The sequence below is a fragment of the Amblyomma maculatum genome, chromosome 7 (assembly GCF_055883805.1).
Source record: "Amblyomma maculatum isolate TAMU_Amacu chromosome 7, ASM5588380v1, whole genome shotgun sequence".
NCBI classification, from domain to species: domain Eukaryota; kingdom Metazoa; phylum Arthropoda; class Arachnida; order Ixodida; family Ixodidae; genus Amblyomma; species Amblyomma maculatum.
The window spans coordinates 138,936,856-138,954,874 of record NC_139350.1 but is presented as its reverse complement, the minus strand read 5'-3'; the positions used below and the strand labels follow the sequence as shown (position 1 = coordinate 138,954,874).

The following is an 18,019-nucleotide window of genomic DNA, read 5'->3' as shown; positions in this document are numbered from 1 at the left end:
GGTGCGTGGCATAGAGGACTGTTGCGGCGGATGTGCAGGGGCGATCTCGTATGTCACAGGAGTGACTGGCCGTAAAACACGGTAGGGTCCTGCGTATCGTTGCAAGAGCTTCTCACACAGCCCTACTTTACGAGCGGGAGTCCAGAGCAAGACGAGAGAGCCCGGAGAGTAGTGGACATCCCGGTGGCGAGAATCATGGCGCCGTTTTTGAGAACTTTGTGAGGAAGCTAGTCGGCGGCGAGCGATAACACGGGCGGCGTCAGCTCGGGAGATGGCGTCACGAACGTAGGTACTGGCGTTAGCGGTGGGAGGCAGTACGCTGTCAAACGGAAGGGGAGGGTCACGGCCGTATAGAAGATAAAAGGGTGAGTAGCCCATTGTGTCGTGACGAGAGGAATTGTATGCAAACGTTACAAACGGCAAAGTAATATCCCAGTCACGGTGATCCTCCGAGACATACATTGACAGCATGTCCGTGAGCGTGCGGTTGAGGCGTTCGGTGAGGCCGTTTGTTTGTGGATGGTAAGCGGTGGTAAAAGAGTGCTTGATGGAGCAATACCGAAGAATTTCGTCGACTACTCGAGCAAGAAAGCAACGCCCACGGTCAGTGAGCAGCTGGCGTGGAGCACCATGGAGCAGGATGACGTCGTGCAGAAGAAACGCAGCCACGTCAGTTGCACAGCTGGTGGGTATCGCTCGGGTGACAGCGTAGCGCGTAGTATAATCCGTGGCCGCCGCAATCCATTTATTCCCCGACGCAGAAAGTGGGAAAGGCCCGAGAAGGTCAAGACCAACTCGGGAAAACGGGTCTACTGGGATGTCGATCGGCTGCAGGGATCCAGCTGGCATAACCGAGGGCTTCTTCCGTCGCTGACACCGGTCACAACAAGCCACGTAACGACGGACAGATCGATAGAGGCCTGGCCAAAAGAAGCGGCGGCGGACGCTGTCGTACGTACGAGATACGCCAAGATGACCCGCTGTAGGCGCGTCGTGCAGCTGTTGAAGAACGGTGGTACGCAGGTGTTTGGGGACTACGAGCTGAAGCTCGGTGCCATCTGGTCGCATATTCCGTCGGTATAAGGTGCCGTTGTGGAGCACAAACAGAGCTAGGGTAGCGTCAAAGTTGTCAGTGCTGAGGCGATTCATAATGCTGTTAAGCTTCGGATCTAAGCGCTGCTCATGGCGAATGTTTGAAAGGTCAGAGATGGCCAACACATATGTGTCATCGTCACACTCGCTCGCAGGTGGTGGATCTACCGGGTTGCGGGACAGGCAATCGGCGTCAGCGTGCAGCCGGCCAGACTTGTGGATGACAGAAAAAGTGTATTCCTGAAGGCGGAGGGCCCAATGGCCAAGGCGATCAGTAGAGGGTCCTTCAGCGTAGAAAGCCAGCATAAGGCATGGTGGTCTGTGATGACGGAGAACGGGCGGCCAAACAAGTAGGGGCGAAACTTTGTAATGGCCCACACGAGGGCTAAGCACTCCCGTTCTGTGATCGAGTAATTCCGTTCAGCTGCAGAAAGGAGGCGACTAGCATAAGCAATGACGCGAGTGCGACCCATCTGCTGTTGGGCGAGTATGGCACGAATACCGTGACCACTGGCGTCGAAGCGTACCTCCGTTTGGGCCGAGGGATTGAAGTGTGCCAGGACGGGCGGATTGGTGAGGGCTGCAATGAGCGCAGAAAAGGCTTGAGATTGTTCTTGGTCCCAGCAAAATGGAGTGTCGTTCTTCAAAAGATTGGTGAGTGGTTGAGCCGTCTCCGCGAAGTTGGGTACGAACCGCCGAAAATAGGAGCAAAGCCCAAGAAAACTACGTACGTCACTGGTACAACGAGGTGTAGGAAATGCACTTACAGCACGTATTTTGTCTGGGTCGGGTTGAACGCCACGGGCGTCGACCACGTGACCGAGCACCTTGAGTTCACGTCGGCCGAAGCTACATTTCTTCGAGTTCAGCTGAAGGCCAGCTCTTCGGAAGACGCCAAGAATGGCATCAAGGCGATGGAGATGGCTCTCGAATGTAGAGGAAAATACAATGACGTCATCGAGATAGCACAAGCACGTCGTCCATTTCAAGCCGCGCAGGAGAGAGTCCATCATGCGCTCGAATGTTGCGGGCGCATTACACAAGCCGAAAGGCATCACCTTGAATTGATACAGGCCATCGGTAGTGACGAAGGCGGTCTTCTCCCGGTCCCGTTCGTCGACTGCGATCTGCCAATAACCGGAACGAAGGTCAATGGAAGAGAAATAGCTGGCACCATGCAAGCAGTCGAGGGCATCACCTATCCTTGTGAGCGGGTAAACGTCTTTCTTTGTAATTTTGTTGAGGTGTCGGTAATCAACGCAGAATATCCAGGTATTGTCCTTCTTTTTGACAAGCACGACAGGCGACGCACAGGGACTGCTCGAAGGCTCTATAATGTTTTTTGCTAACATCTTGTCCACTTCATCTTGCATGACGCGTCGTTCTGAAATGGCGACTCGATAAGGTCTTCTGTGAATTGGGCGGGCGTCTCCGGTGTCGATACGATGTGTAACGAGGGACGTTTGTCCTAAGGGGCGGTCACCAGAATCAAAAATATCGCTGTACGAATTCAGAAGACTCGTAAGTGCTGCAGCAAGGTCAGGGCGCAAATTAGATGCAACCATTCCTGATATGCGAGCCTCCGGAGATGGGGACGGTGCAGGTCGCATCGACACTTTAGCAGTACGGTCAGGCAAAAGAGCGGCAACTGTGACATCAGACAGTGGGGTCAGTTCGGCGAGAGTAATGCCCTCAGGAAGAACGTGCTCAAAAAGGCCGAAATTCAAGACTGGAATATAAGCGTTATTTTCTACGTGCACGATGTTATAAGGGAGAGCGATTCTACGCTGCAGTGTCACGTCGGTTATGGGGCAAACAACGTAGTCGCCATCAGGAACGGAGGGGAAAGGCGTCATGAGCACATACACTGCAGCTTCTGGTGGCAGACGAGTAAATGTAGAGGAGCGGAGACGGAGCGTTGAAGTATCAGAGGCCTGTTTGTCAGGACAGAGTGGCAGGTCCAGATGAAGCAGTCCAGAAGAACAGTCAATGAGCGCGGAATGTGCAGTTAAAAAGTCGAGTCCTAATATAACGTTGTGAGGGCAACTGGTGAGGACTGTAAATAGCACAGGGATATCATCATCATCATCATCATCAGCCTGATTATACCCACTGCAGGCGAAGGCCTCTCCCATATTTCTCCACTTAACCCGGTTCTGTGCTAGCTGCATCCACTTGACCCCTGCGAACTTCTTAATCTCATCCGCCCACCTAACTTTCTGCCTCCCCCTGCTACGCTTTCCTTCCCTCGGAGTTCGATGTAGTGACCATAGGATGGTGAGGTCCCGAATTAGCCTAAATCTGAAGAAGGAACGCAATAGATTAGTAAGAAAGAAACCCATCAACGAATTAGCGGTGAGGGGGAGGGCAGAAGAGTTCAGAATCTCGCTACAGAATAGGTTTTCAGCTCTAACTGAGGATGGCGACATTACCTTAGAGGCAATGAACAATAATTTCAGAGATATCATTACTGAGTGCGCAGTAGAAGTAGGCGGTAGGATAGTTAAAGAGGATACCGGTAAGCTGTCTAAGGAGACGAAAGATTTGATTAAGAAACGGCAGAGTATGAAAGCTTCCAATCCAACAGACCAGATCGAATTGGCCGAGATATCAAAGCTAATCAATAAGCGCAAGGTGGCCGATATAAGGAAGTATAACATGGAGAAAATTGAGCATGCTGTAAAGAACGGGGGAAGCCTTAAAGCGGTAAAGAAGAAATTGGGCATAGGCAAAAACCAGATGTACGCGATAAGGGACAAGGCGGGCAACGTCATCACTAATATGGACAAGATAGTCAAAGTAGCCGAGGAGTTCTATACAGATCTCTAAAGTAGCCAAAATAGTCAGGACCGTAGTGAGATTGGCGGTAGGGAAAAACAGTCAGACGTTCCACCAGTGACGAAGGACGAGGTCAAGAAAGCACTAGAAACTATGAAAAGGGGGAAATCAGCTGGAGAGGATCAGATAACTACAGATTTGCTGAAGGACGGGGGGGATATCGTGCTAGAAAAACTGGCCACCATGTATACGTAGTGCCTGGTGTCATCGACGGTACCGGAAGCATGGAAGAATGCAAACATTATCCTCATTCACAAGAAAGGGGACTCTAAGGACCTTAAAAATTACAGGCCAATCAGCTTACTGTCTGTTACGTATAAGGTATTTACTAAGGTAATCGGCAATAGAATCAGGACAACCTTAGACTGCAATCAAGCAAAGGATCAAGCAGGGTTTCGGAAACGGTACTCTACTATCGATCATATCCATACCATCAATCAGGTGATAGAAAAATGCTCGGAATATAACCAGCCCTTATACATAGCATTCATTGATTACGAAAAAGCATTTGACTCAGTTGAAACCTCGGCGGTGATGCAGGCATTGGGAAATCAGGGGGTAGACGAGCCGTACGTGAAAGTGCTGGAAGATATATATAGTGGCTGCACAGCAACCATAGTTCTACATAAAGAAAGCAATAAAATTCCCATAAAGAAAGGTGTTAGGCAAGGAGACACAATCTGCCCAGTACTATTCACAGCTTGTTTAGAGGAAGTATTTAGAGACTTGGAATGGGAGCAGTTAGGGATAAGGGTAGATGGAGAATACCTCAGTAATCTGCGATTTGCTGATGACATTGCCTTGCTAAGCAACTCGGGGGATGAACTGCAAATAATGATTGATGACCTAGACAGAAAAAGTAGAATGGTAGGCTTGAAAATCAATATGCAGAAGACTAAGGTAATGTTCAACAGCCTCGGGAAGGAACAGCAGTTTACATTAGGTAGCGAAATACTGGAAATAGTAGGCGAATATGTCTACTTAGGACAGGTAGTAACCGCAGATCCAGACCATGAAAAGGAAATATCAAGAAGAATAAGATTGGGATGGAGCGCATTTGGCAAGCACTCGCAGATTATGACTAGCAGCTTACCGGTATCGCTCAAGAGGAAAGTGTACAACAGTTGCGTCTTGCCTGTACTCACCTATGGGGCTGAAACGTGGAGGCTAACCAAGAGAGTTCTACTTAAGTTGAGGACAACCCAGAGGGCTATGGAACGAAAAATGGTAGGGGTAACATTAAGAGATAGAAAGCGTGCAGAGTGGGTCAGAGAAATAACTCAAGTTAATGACATTCTAGTGGAAATTAAGAAGAAGAAATGGACATGGGCAGGACATGTAGTGCGAAGAGAGGATAACCGATGGTCGCTGAGGGTAACAAACTGGATTCCAAGGGAAGGAAAGCGTAGCACAGGGATATGGCGGTCGGCAATGGTGATTCTCGCAGTACACATACCAATCACAGTAGCTGTGTTGCCATCAGCAACACGAACGGTAGATGAGGGAGCGGGTGTGAGGACACTTGTTGAGGCGTTGACGGAGCGAGGAACTGAGGACGGAAATGTGGGCGCCAGTGTCAATAAGGGCACAAACTGAGACTCCGTCCACAAGAATGTCAATGAGATTACGTCAGGGTGCGAGGGTCAGTTCCGAGTTGACAGTCGGGGTCGGTAATGCAGCGTCACTTCCGGGCGCTGCATTCGCTAGTTTCCCGAGTAGGTGCCGGCGTATGATTGAGAAGAGCCGCGACCAGGTAGCGGTGAACGGGATCGATGTGCCCGGGGAGATGGAGATCGGCTGTAGCGACGAGCAGGTGGGACGTTTCGGTGCGAGGTTCACCTGGTTGAGGAGGAGAGTGTGTAGGTCGATCATAGGCGGAGCGGGGCTCCTCTGGTGGGGCGACAAAGCGTCGAGGTCCATAGTAATACCGACGGTCAGCATTGTAATAAAAGCGAGGGGTGGGGAAAGTACGGTTACGGCAATACCGCGAAGTGTGGCCGGCTCGACAGCAAATGAAGCAGATTGGCCTGTCGTCTGAGGTGCGCCACTCTGCAGGGTTGTGACCAAGGTAGCGACGTGGGGAGGCTGTGCTGGCGGTTGTAGCAGCCACTAAAGGAACAGGGTGCGATGGTGGCGGGGGCGGCACGGAGCTAGAGGAGAGGCCGACGTTTGCAAGTTCCTGGCGGACAACGGCCTTTATCATGGCAATGGTGTCGGGCAGCGGAGACGAGAGTGGTGCAGGAGTTAGGGCCTCAAGTTCTCTACGGACGATCCGAGTCACTGTCGTGGGATGGGAGGGTTGGTGCAAAGGGGCCAGGTCATCGCAGGATGGGGTAGCCGGCGTGTTCGGAAGACGCTCAAAGCGATGTACGAGACGTCTTTGTTTAGCCTGCTCGAATTTTCGGCAGACTTGGAGCACCGAGTCGACGGTAGAGCAATCCATGCAGAATAGGATGTGGAATGCATCATCCGCGATACCCTTGAGCATATGCCCTACCTTGTCACTTTCCGGCATGGAGGTGTTAATCTTGCGACACAACGCAAGCACATCCTGAATGTAGGTGAGGTAGGACTCCGTGGGGGATTGAACACGAGAAGAAAGTTCCGTTTTGGCAGCCAGAGCGCGTCCAATTGGTTTCCCGAACAAGTCCTTAAGCTTGCGCTTGCAGGTATCCCAGGTAACGAGCTCTTGTTCGTGGTTTTGAAACCATGTTCGAGCTGTTCCCGCCAAACAAAATATGATATTAGCGAGCATGATGGTGGCGTCCCAGTGGTTGTTGCGGCTGCAGCGCTCATACTCATGAAGCCAATCGTCAACGTCTGGATTGTCGTCACCATTGAAGACGGGAGGGTGGCGTATTTTCGTTAGAACAACTGGCTGAGCTGATGTTCCCGCGGTGGTAGGGGCTGTTTCGGAGGTCATCGTGGCTGTTTGAGACGTGGTTGTGATCTCAGGTAGGTGGCGGCCGCTTCGTAAATCAAGCTTTTGGCAGCGTAAATGGACTAATCGGCGCGTACGGGGATCTTGATTCACCTCCACCAAGATGATACGTGGCAAGGCTAGTCCACAAAGGTTAGTCCAGGCTGGCACCGCACACAGAACACAGAAACACAGCAGCGTCGACCTTATTCTAGCATCAATCGTTGCTACCACTTTGTCTTCTTCTGTGTCACTGTTGCTGATCGTTTTCATCTTCAACTTCCAGCGATGCAGGGCATATATGTCACAATATATAAATATATATATATATATATATATATATATATATATATATATATATATACTGTTGTGGGACGCTGTGCCCGCCTAGAGATAGACAGAGAAGAATGGAGGACACCAGGCAAACACCACTTGCCGCGGCGATCTTTTGTTTAACCCTCACGCTGACACCGCGGGCTCGTCTCGCGCTCGTCCCGCGCTTCTTTTTCTGCGCAGCGCTCCTCGGCGCGCACCGTAAGGATATATATATATATATATATATATATATATATATATATATATATATATATATATATATATATATATATATATATATATATATATATATATATATATATATATATATATATATATATATATATATATATATATATATATATATATTGTAGTGTGGTAATCTTCATCGTTATAGCCACTGACATGCGTCACGTGCTGCTGTTCTCAAGGACGAAGAAGGTCGTAATTGTCTGTGTGATTCGCTACGCCTTACGCTCCGCTTCGAGTTCATCCCGAGCAGCTGGATCCATCTGCGTCGCCTGAATAAATAAACCCCTACATTTGGTGGAGCTGCTGAGTGGTTCCCGTCCACGCTGGAACTAAGAAGCCGCACAATACCCTCTGCTTCCAACATGCCGGACGACACTGCCTCGACATCGTCGTCCCTCCCAACCACCGTGCTGTGTTCTGGAGCTGTACGGCAGCGTGATCCGTGCCTCTTCAGTGGCACAGGCAACCAAGACGTCGACGATTGGTTGTCGACATATGAGCGCGTCAGTAGTTACAACAGATGGGACGACGCTATCAAGCTAAGTAACGTAATCTTTTATCTGACTGACATGGCGAACCTCTGGTTTCGCAACCATGAGGCAGACCTGCCATCTTGGTCTGCATTTAAAAAGAATTTTGCGGAAGTGTTCGGCCACCCTGCAGTTCGCAAGCTCCGGGCAGAACAACGCTTGCGTGAGCGCACTCAGCATGCCGAAGAGTCGTTCACCAGTTAAATAGAAGACATCGTGGGCCTTTCAAGCGTGTCGATCCGCTAATGTCCGAGCGGATAAGATTGAAAACATCACGAAAGGCATCTCTGACGACGCGTGCCAGATGCTCTGGGTGTAATATCCTGCCACGGTCATTGACGTGATCAAGCTTTGCCAGAGTTACGGCGTGCTTCGTAAGAAGCGCACTTCTACCCGGTGGTCCGGTGTTAGAGACGACGCCATCTCTACACTAGCGCTGGGCGGTTCTACCCCATCAGAGGACAGCCCTTTGCTTCAACAAATCAAAGCCTTCGTTCGAGAAGAGGTCGTCCGCCAGCTATCACAGGTCCCCCAGTTACAAGATACTGGCCGCCTTGCTCCTGACATGGCTCCGTCTTTGGCCCCTACCATACGGCGTGCCGTGCAAGATCACATCGCTGATGTCCTTCCGCCCAGCTCCATGCTCCCGCCCAGCCCTGTGCTGCCGCCCAGCCCCGTGCCGGCGCAAGTAACGGCACCAGTGACTTACGCCCAAGTTGCGGCCAGGCCGCTAATGCCATCAGCATGTCTTTCCTACCAGGCCGCTCCTTCAAACCTTCCTTCGCCTTTGCCTAGGTCTGCATTCCATGTCCCTATTCCAAGGGTACGCCAACGCCCTGCGAACCCATTGGCGTACCGCGGAACACCGGCCAATCTGCTACTCTTGCGGGCTGCCGGGCCGCGTATTGCCAAACCATATCCCGTAGACGCACTGGAGTCGATGACGCTCTCAACGAGTTAAACGGTGATTGTTGCTGAAAACACTCTCGGAACGCAACCTAAAGGTAACATAACTCACTGTAAACGGCGATTGTTGCTGAAGGATGTCTTGAACGCAACCTAAAGGTAACATACACTCACTGACGCAGGAAATGATAATGGAGAATGTAATTTTTTCGTCTAACTGTTGACATGCCGATTGTTGCTGAAAATCTCTCTGAACGCAACCTAAAGGTAACATGCACTCACTGAAGGCAGGATATAATTGTGTTGAAGGCAATTGCAAAAAAATAATCAGGAAAAAATTAGATCACAGGAGTCGAGCAGATGCTTATGTGGCATTAGTGCATAGATGGGTGATGTTGATACATTTCGCCACCAAAACGATAAGAACGGTGGCCTTCAAATGCGTTCTTATTCGTTTTAGACAATATATATATATATTGAAATGTGGATTTAATGGTTGGTTGGAACGTCTAGCGCTGGCAGTGATTGGGGCGCAGCAGGATCGGAATACCAGCCGCAGGGCACAGCTTCAGCGCGAGAGAGATGGGCGCCGGAGACCATCGATGGCGATGGCGATGCCGCAGCGTTGTTTCTTCATCTTCTTTACATTTCCCCCGCGTCAAGAAGTCGCTATCCTGGCGACTCACGGAGAAGAGACAACCAGAGGGTTGTAATACGGCTTGAGGCGGCTAACATGGACAACCTCACGGCCGCGGCGGCGGTGGTCGGAAGAAGGGGTGACTGGCTCGATGACGTAGTTCACAGGGGATGTGCGTTCCAAGACGCAATAAGGTCCGTGGTATTTTGTTTCTGGTTTGCTGGTGGCAGGAACGCATAGCCAAATGAAGCTGTCGGCCAGGAACGTTATAGCAGGGGTATCACTATCATGCTGATCTTTGCGATAGCCTTGAGTGTTGGAGGTAAACGTGCGAGCTAGCTGACGGCATTCCTCAGCCTTCTGTGCAATATCGGACAAAGCACTGTACTCAGAGGCATCTGGATGGTATGGCAAAATTGTGTCCACAGTACAAGATGGTTCACGGCCGTATAAGAGAAAGAAGGGCGAAAAACCAGTTGTTGCTTGGGTGGCAGTGTTGTACACGAATGTTACGAATGGCAGTACCTGGTCCCAGTTGGAGCTGCCAGATTCAGATGTAACATACATTGCGAGCATGTCCCCAAGCGTACGGTTGAAACGCTCCGTGAGGCCGTTGGTTTGCGGGTGGTACGCGGTTGTAGCCCGATGTATCGATTTGCAAGACAACAGGAGCTCTTGGACTACTTCGGAAAAAAAGACACGACCTCTATCGCTCAGTAGTTCGCGAGGGGCGCAGTGTCGAAGAATGAAGTGGTGCAGGAGAAAATGGGCTACCTCTCGGGCTGTCGCCGCGGGAAGTGCAGCAGTCTCCGCATAACGGGTCAGGTGGTCGACGGCGGCGATGACCCATCGAATACCGGCGGCACTGCATGGTAGCGGACCATAGAGGTTGATTCCCACGCGATCAAACGGGCGAGCTGCACACGGTAAAAGCTGGAGAGAGCCAGCGGGGTGGCGAGAAATCTTGCGTTGTTGACAGGCGGTACAAGAGCAAATGTAACGACGTACGAAATTGTACATTCTCCGCCAGTAATACCTCTGACGAATTCGATCATAGGTTTTCAGGACGCCGGCATGAGCGCTTTGCGGGTCAGTGTGATGGTGGGCACGAACCTCGGAGCGGAGGTGGCGCGGAATGACAAGAAGCCATTTTCTGCCATCTGAGTTGTTCTTTCGGTAGAGCAGGCCGTCCCGAATCGTAAAATAGGAGGCCTGTCGGCGGAGTGCCCGAGGATGCAGAGCCGCGGAAGTGGTACCAAGGACATCTAGCAGGTTAGAAACCCAAGGATCTTGTCGTTGCTCGAAAGGCATATCCTTAATGGTGAGTGCTGACAAAGAGGCTTGAGGAGGGGATGATGAGTTAGGCGAGCGCACCGGTGACCGAGGAAGAGCGTCGGCGTCAGAGTGCTTGCGGCAAGAGCGGTACACTACACGGATGTCATAATCCTGAAGCCTGAGAGCCCAGCGCCCGAGACGGCCAGACGGGTCCTTGAGAGACGCGAGCCAGCAGAAAGCATGATTATCTGTAACTACCTCGAAGGAGTGGCCATATAAGTAAGGGCGGAACTTCGTTATAGCCCACACGATTGCTAAGCACTCCTTTTCGGTAACGGAGTAGTTGGTCTCGGCTTTGGTAAGAGCACGGCTTGCGTAGGCGACAACGTATTCGGAGAAGCCAGGCTTGCGCTGGGCGAGGACGGCGCCGAGGCCGACACCACTGGCATCGGTGTGAAGTTCTGTAGGTGCAGTAGGGTCGTAATAGCAAAGGATTGGCGGTGACGTCAGAATATTGCGCAGCGTCGCGAATGCATCATCGCAGGCTGGCGACCAAGAGGGGAGGTTAGGGGCGCCTTTCAAGAGCTGTGTAAGGGGGGCTATGATGGTCGCGAAATTGCGAACAAAACGACGAAAGTACGAGCAGAGGCCCACGAAGCTTCGCAGTTGTTTCAAAGTGGTCGGTTTCGGAAAGTCAGCAACGGCGCGGAGCTTCTCAGGATCAGGCAGAACTCCGTCTTTACACACAACTTGTCCGAGTATTGTGAGCTGGCGGGCACCGAAGCGGCACTTTTCGAGCTTCAGTTGAAGACCGGCGCGGGTTAGGAAGGTGAAGACCTGGCGAAGTCGAGTCAGGTGGGTCGGCAAGTCTGCTGAAAAGACGACGATATCATCGAGGTAGCATAAACAGATGTTTCATTTCAGGCCGCGCAGTACAGTGTCCATCATTCTTTCAAAAGTGGCTGGGGCGTTACAGAGTCCGAATGGCATAACATTAAATTCGTATAGTCCATCTGGAGTAATAAAGGCGGTCTTAGGACGATCCACCATGGGCACCTGCCAATACCTGGAGCGTAAATCGAGTGAGGAAAAGAATTCTGCGCCTTTTCAAGCAGTCTAGGGCATCGTCGATTCGTGGGAGGGGATACACATCACGACGAGTGATTTTGTTGAGGCGGCAATAATCAACACAAAATTGTATGGAGCCATCCTTCTTTTTAACTAGGACCACAAGAGACGACCATGGGCTACAGGATTCTCTAATTACTCCGCGTTGCAGCATGTCATCGACTTGTTGGGCAATAACACGGCGCTCAGTCGGGGACACCCTATACGGCCGCTGATGTAGAGGTGGGTGAGCGCCAGTGTCGATGAGGTGGGAAACGGTCGTCGTGCGGCCCAAGGAAGATTGCGGAATGTCGAAGGAGGCGCGGAATTGGTGTAGAAGGTCAAGAAGTTGCTCGCGGTGGCGCGGTTCTAGAGCGCTGTCCACAGAATGGTCAAAAAGGTCCCGATGTAGCGGATCTGAAGCCACACGAGTTGGAGTCAAAGCGTCAACTTGGCAAACAGGGAATGACACATCATCAAAGGTGAACAGAAGGTCCATGCGGCCGAGACACTCCCCTTCGATGAACATAGCGGGAGACGGAAGAGGATTGGCTACCAGAAGTGTGCTAGCGCCGTTTTTCATGTCAAGGACGGCAAACGGCAGCGGTAAGTGGCGGCGGCGACAGACAATGTTAAGGGCACAAAGAGGACTGTCGCGGCGGTGGTAAAAGAGGCAGTGAGGGGAACCAGAGCAGCGCTAACGAGTGGGATGGTTGTGTCATGTGCTACGAGGAGTGTGGTCGCAAAACGAGGACACGGCTCGTGGAGCAGGGCATCAGACGGTGCATCACTCGATTCAATGAGCCCTACTTGAGGACTGGCGCAGTCAATGATAGGATGATGCTGGGACAGGAAATCCCAGCCGAGAATGACGTAATGAGAACATGTGGGGAGAACGACGAATTCGATGATGTACAAGGCTGCAGCAATGACGACGCGAGCAGAGCAGATAGCTGTCGGCTGTATACTGTGAGCGGATGCGGTACAAAGCGATAGTCCCTCGAGAGGCGTAGTCACCTTTCGGATGGAGCGGCAGAGTTTTTGGCTGATAACTGATACAGCGGCACCGGTGTCGACGAGCGCAAGAGTATGAACACGTTCAACGATTACAGGAATAACATTCGCGGGATTAAGACGAGGACTTTGAAATTCGGTCGAATACGCAGTTCGTGCCTCGCGAACTGCGGCGGTTAGTTTTCCGGCTGGGTAGCGGGTCGTCGGCGCATTGGCGAAATGGAGCGGCGACGTGGTGATGGCGAGCGACGAGGGAGGAAGTCCGGAGGATCAAGGGGTGCTGTTGGAGGACCCGATGGGACTGGGAACTGGGGGGCCAAATAAGGTGGCGCAGGCCGTGCAGCAAAGGCCATATTTATTCGGCGCTTGCAGTAGCGTGTAGTGTGCCCAGGGATGCCGCAGTGGTAGCAAATAGGCCTGTTGTCTGAAGTGCGCCATAGAGATCGTGTCGGAAGCAAGGGGGGAGCAAAAGCTGTTGGTGCTGACCGCATGGGGGCGAAGCATAGGCATATGCTGGCTCAGGCGGTGGACTTGAAGTGACTTCGGCATACGTGCGACGCAATACTTGAGGAGGAGCCGGCGCGAATGCTGGAGCGTAGCTCAGTGGCGCAACGCCGGAAGATGAAACTGTGGGCGTGGGGAACGGCATTGAAGGTGCGACCGGAGCTGATTGAGGAACAGGATTAGGGAGGACTTCAGATACACGCTGCTGGATTGCATGGCGAAGCTCCGGAACAAGGCCAGTTGTTGACGACTCCTTAACATATGGCTGCAGGGACAGTTGTCGCGCGACATCCTGGCGTACAAAAGGCTTGATGTCTTCAGAGAGGCTAGATGACTCCTCTCCGCGGCTAGTCCAGCAAGTGATGTATAAGGCTGGCGAATCAAAACACGCTCCTTCCGGAGCTCGTCGTAGCTCTGACAGAGGTCATAGATTTCCTTTAACGTAGTGGGGCCTTTCGCGATGAGCATGTGGAAAGCGCCGTCATCAATTCCTGTGAGGACATGACGTATTTTAATGGCCTCGGTCATGGTCGGGTCAACGCGATGACACATATCAACAATGTCCTCAATGTAACTGGTGAACGTTTCATCAGGCAGCTGCAGTCCGACCGAAGACGCTGTTCCGCGCGGAGTTTTCGGACGGCGGGGCGGCCAAAGGCATCCGAAAATTTCGTTTTGAAATTCGCCCAGGTGGCAAAGTCAGACTCGTGGTTTCGAAACCACAGATTAGGACGTCGCTCAAGTAAAAGATGACATTATTGAGCTTACGATTGTTGTCCCAGTTATTGTGACGGCTGACCCGTTCGTAAGTGGTCAGCCAATCGTCGACGTAGTCATCGCTGCTTCCACTGAAGGTAGCCGGGTCCCGTTGACGAAGCGCACCTGTGCAGGTGACGGGCGGAGGCAGGTGCAATGAAGTCGGCTCCGTCATTGGGGTAGTCAATGTTCTGCTGCGAAGTTCCAGGGCGAGATGGGTACAGGGAACCTCAGATTGACCTCCACCGAGTGAAATGTCGATTTAATGGTTGGTTGGAACGTCTAGCGCTGGCAGTAATTCGGGCACAGCAGGATCGGAATACCAGCCGCAGGGCACAGCTTCAGCGCGAGAGAGATGGTCGCCGGAGACCAGCGATGGTGATAGCGATGCCGCAGCATTGGTTCTGCTTCGTCTTCTTTACAATATACTATTTGTCGCCAGGTGGCGGTGCCAGGGGAGTCACGCGCCAAAGCGTCGTCTACTCGAGTGCTCCTACGGGATATGGTTTGCCAATACGCCGACGGGCCATGTCGCACGCCTTTGCCGCCAACGCCTTCCACCTTCTCAACCTGACCTCTGGAACTAGTCATACGATATAGACCAGCCCTCGCCGAGAACTCCGCCCGGTTCCAACTTTGTATCTCGTGACAATCAAACGTATACAACTCGCCGATCATCGTCCCCTCGTCGCCGTTCCCCGTCCACGCTTCCCCAACGTTCTACCGGCGCTGTTGAGGGAAACTAACAGTCGCAGTTCCCGGGGCAAGAACTGCGCTTGGTTCGAACTCTTCAAGTCCTCCGTGTTCTCCCGCTAACGTAATACAAGTGTTTGTCAACGGCGTCGCAGTTCTCGCTCTTGTCGACACGAGCGCTGCCGTATCCGTCGTCAGTGAAGCTCTTTGCGTTGTCTTCGTAAGGTGACCACCGCGCTTCCCGACTTTTCGCTTCACACAGCGAGGAAGAACATTGGGCGTTCCCAATAAACAGCTTGGCCCGCTGGCTGTGCCTCGGTGTTTCGTTCCTCCCTGCCACGAATCTGAGCTAGCGGTGTGGCCTCGGTTCTCAGAGCGGAGCCGGAGCCCCGTGAGAACCCCCACAAAATGGCGCCCCATCCCTTCCGCGGGCTCACCCGACGAAACGACGAAGCGGCCTTTCCGAACTCGGGAATGGCACCCGACGCTGGCGCCAAATACTGCGGCCAGTGTAGAGGGCTGCGCTCTCAAAACGATGCCACAAGGCCTCAGCGCTCCACGAAAACGGGCGTCCAGCCGTGGATACGACAACGGGCGAGGGCCAGAGGCCGTGGCGGCCGCCTCTGCCTGCACGGCCCCTGTGTTTCCGGCCACCGCGGACCCCGTCCCCGGACCTGCTGACCCAGTGCCTGCAATAGAATTTTCAGACATGGATGACCTGCTGGCTGATCTGTAATCAGCGGTCAGCGGCCGCGAGGGCGCCCGCGGGGGAGGTGTCACAATTAAAGGAGGAGGTGTGGGGAAAACAGTCACACTTTGGGCCCGTCGCTGCTCGCCTCTCTCTCCTCTCGGGGCTGTCGTCCTCACGCTGGTGCCCTCTGCGGCGACGAAGGTGGGGATGGCGCCCTACCCGTAGTGCCCAGTGGCAAGGGCCGTACCCCCTTGCGGCTCTAGATCTTCCTCGGTGGCGGCGCAAGCGAATGTGAGTGAGTGAGGTGAGTGCGCGTGTTGTGTCTGCACCTAGGGCAGTGCGGACCGGACGGGCCAAGAGACCAGACTGCTGTGGTGAACCCAGCGTTGCTTGATCGCGCGCGCACGTCGGAGGATGCCCATTAATCGGTTAACCCTTTGGTCCTCAGTGTTCCATTTGTTCAAGAAGGACTTTTTGTTGGGCTAGTTGGTGCAGCATTTCTTAACAAAAGAACAAAGCGCTAACGACACATTCACAAGAAAGAAGACACGGACAAGCGCTTTGTTCATTGTTCATTGTTCATGGGTATTTATACAGACAACATAAATACAGACAACATATGTATATATACATGTATGTATACGTATACAGACAACACAAATACCCAAGAAAGTAGCAGGGGGAACAGCGGCCAATGTAGCTCAGTTGGAAGAGCACCGGACGCGTTATTCGGAGGTCGTGGGTTCGGTTTCCACCATCGGCACGTTGTTTTTTCTTCTACTTTGTGTTTAATTATCTTTCCCCTAAACAGATTACATTACTAATCTCTGTGATTATCCAAGTAAACATTAAATAAAAAGACATAAAGTACCATCCCCAATGCTTTCTTTGGCCTCGCCGACTGTTGGCTTCTTTCCTTCATGTATTATAACGAGCACCCTCATTTCGCGTAATTGATCTATATTTATATATATATATATATATATATATATATATATAGAGAGAGAGAGAGAGAGAGAGAGAGAAGTGTAGGTTTCATTTAAAAAGACATTTTATTGGACTCGCCGTTTCGACCCGAAGCTGGCCTTCATCGGGAGTGCGAATGCAAGTGATGGGGATAGGTTCTATATGCAAAGAGTGGAAAAAGATACAGGTGCGCAGAGTAGTACAATGGCATTGTAGTGGTGGGTGGGGTGAAAAGCAGGTGCAGGCGGGGAGTAAAAGAAACTGCAGGTGGGGAGAGCGGGAAAAAAAAGAAAACAAAAATGGCACATGGAAGGAAGCACCGTAATAGGTATGACCTCAGGCGACAAAAGCAGGAATTGTGTGACCTTCATTGTGTGTATGGCAGGGGAGGCTGACATTCCTTTGGGCCACCTGCAGTAAGCTTGACTTGGCCGTTTTGGGGGTGTTTGAGGAAGGAATTTGCGGGGTAACTGAACTTTCAAGTGGAGAAAGAATACCAGGGCTCTCATTTATACCGGCCTGCAGGGCATTAAATTTAAATATAAAGTACGATTCTTGTTGTTACCGTTCGCGGTTACTATGGAAGCCGCTCTGGAGCAGGAAAACTTTAAGTTTGTCGAATTCGTGACTTTTCTGTTGCAGGTGTTTGGACAGGGGAATGTGGGGGAGAGATTTGGTGGTGGTAGTGGCTGATTTATTTTTTTTTTAAATAATCAAAAAGAAGGAAAAGAGTATTGCCGGCCGCGGCAACTGCTATCTAAAAAACTGAAGCACTTGAGCTGCGGCCGGCGGGAAGGAAAAGGGGATAGGGAGAGGATAGCGAGGGGAAGCAGAGAGGGGAGTGATAGGAAGAAAGGACATGGGAGCTTTGTACATTATTTACAAAATAAAGACGGTGAACGAGTTCGCATCGCTCGCGCGCAAGTGTCTGAGCACTGTCCACAAATGCCTGCGCGCGAGCGGCCCCTGCAATTGTTTACAAAATATATACACATATATATGTAATACCATTGATGTATATACATAGTCGCGCGCACGTAGCGTCCTGTCGCAGACAGATCGCGCGCGCGACACAATGCAGCACCTGCCGGGGTGGGGCGCCCGGCAGCATACGTCCAAGGTAGCAGACACGGAGCGTTCAGATCACGCACGCACTACCTGGCGAAGAGCAAGCGAGGCTTCAAGCCCGCCCGCTCGATGAACGCACAGAGGCTCACCATTGCCCTGTCACGGGTGCGCGCACTGCCTCGCGGCCACAGGAGCGTCTCGATGCTGTCCGGGATGATTCCGAGCGCCCTATAAGCCGCGAGCATCTCGCGACGTGGCTCTGCGGATGCGGTACAGCGAAGCAGCATGTGCTCCAATGTCTCCACTGCACCGCAATCACCACACACGTCGCTCGACGATAGTCCGTGGCGCACCCGTCTTACCCCGGGCCACACGCAGCCGACGCGCACTCGGATGAGCACTGCACGCTGTAGGCGCGACAATGAGCGCGCGCCGACAGCAGGGATGCGCTCTCC

At 52.1% G+C, this 18,019-nt stretch overlaps 1 pseudogene; it reads left to right on the top strand.

The window, feature by feature from the left end:
* Positions 1-15,955, top strand: part of LOC146184857 (uncharacterized) — a 36,704-nt pseudogene extending 20,749 nt beyond the window's left edge.
* Positions 15,956-18,019: the final 2,064 nt, after the last annotated feature.